Source organism: Adiantum capillus-veneris, chromosome 17 (assembly GCF_014529385.1).
Source record: "Adiantum capillus-veneris isolate H3 chromosome 17, ASM1452938v2, whole genome shotgun sequence".
Classification (NCBI taxonomy): domain Eukaryota; kingdom Viridiplantae; phylum Streptophyta; class Polypodiopsida; order Polypodiales; family Pteridaceae; genus Adiantum; species Adiantum capillus-veneris.
Window position 1 is genome coordinate 98,743,026 of NC_140947.1, and position 1,021 is coordinate 98,744,046.

The window sequence follows — 1,021 nt, forward strand, 5'->3', positions numbered from 1 at the left end:
ACAACTCGAAGTGGCCACAATAGGTTGCTTCTTGCTCAACCATGATATACATGAACTGCCAAGCATGAAACAAAAACCACTTGTGGACACTCGCGTGTCAAAACAACCAGCCCAATCTGAGTCCGAAAAAGCATGTAAGTTTGGAGGCAATGATCCCCCCTTGGGATAAAACAAGCCAAGATGTAAAGTGCCACTAAGGTAGCCGAAAATCCTCTTGACAGCCTGCCAATGCTTAGACCCTGGGCTATGCATAAATCTTCTGACCTGTGAGACTGCAAACTGAATATCCGGCCTCGTGTTGCATACATAAATGAGGTAGCCAACAATAGTTTGGTAAAGAGTGACATCAGCAGGATCGCCAGCATCATGTAGACTCAACTTCAAACCCGTTTCCATGGGAGTGGCAGTAGGTGTGCAATCCTCAAGTCCAAAATTACATAGCAATGTCTCTATGTAACTTTTCTGTCACAAGGCAATACCACCATCACACTGCTTAAACTATATACCCAAGTAATTATGCAACAACCCCAAATCTTTCATCTTGAAAGTAGCATTCAAATCAGCCGTAAATTCAGCAATATGTCTCTCATTTAGTCCAGTGATCAACAAATCATCAACATAAACAACCATAATGAGAAGTACATCACCCTCACGCTTTACATACAATGTGCTTTCTGTTGGACTGTTACGAAAGCCTTGTTTGACCAAATGAGTGTCAGCTTTCTCATACCAAGCATGAGGAGATTGCTTCAACCCATACAAAGCCTTGTTACATTTGCACACTTTGTCCTCTTGTTTATGACAAAACTACGAGGCTACGTTACATAAACTTCCTCAAATATGTCACCATTCAAGAAAGTAGTAACAATGTCTGATTGATGTACATCCCAACCAAAATGAGCTACCAATGCACATAGAAAATGCACAGTAGTCATACGACAAGTGGGAGCAAAAGTCTCTTCATAATCTATGCCTTTTTGCTGTGCATAACCCTTTGCAACAAGTCGAGCCTTATGGCGAT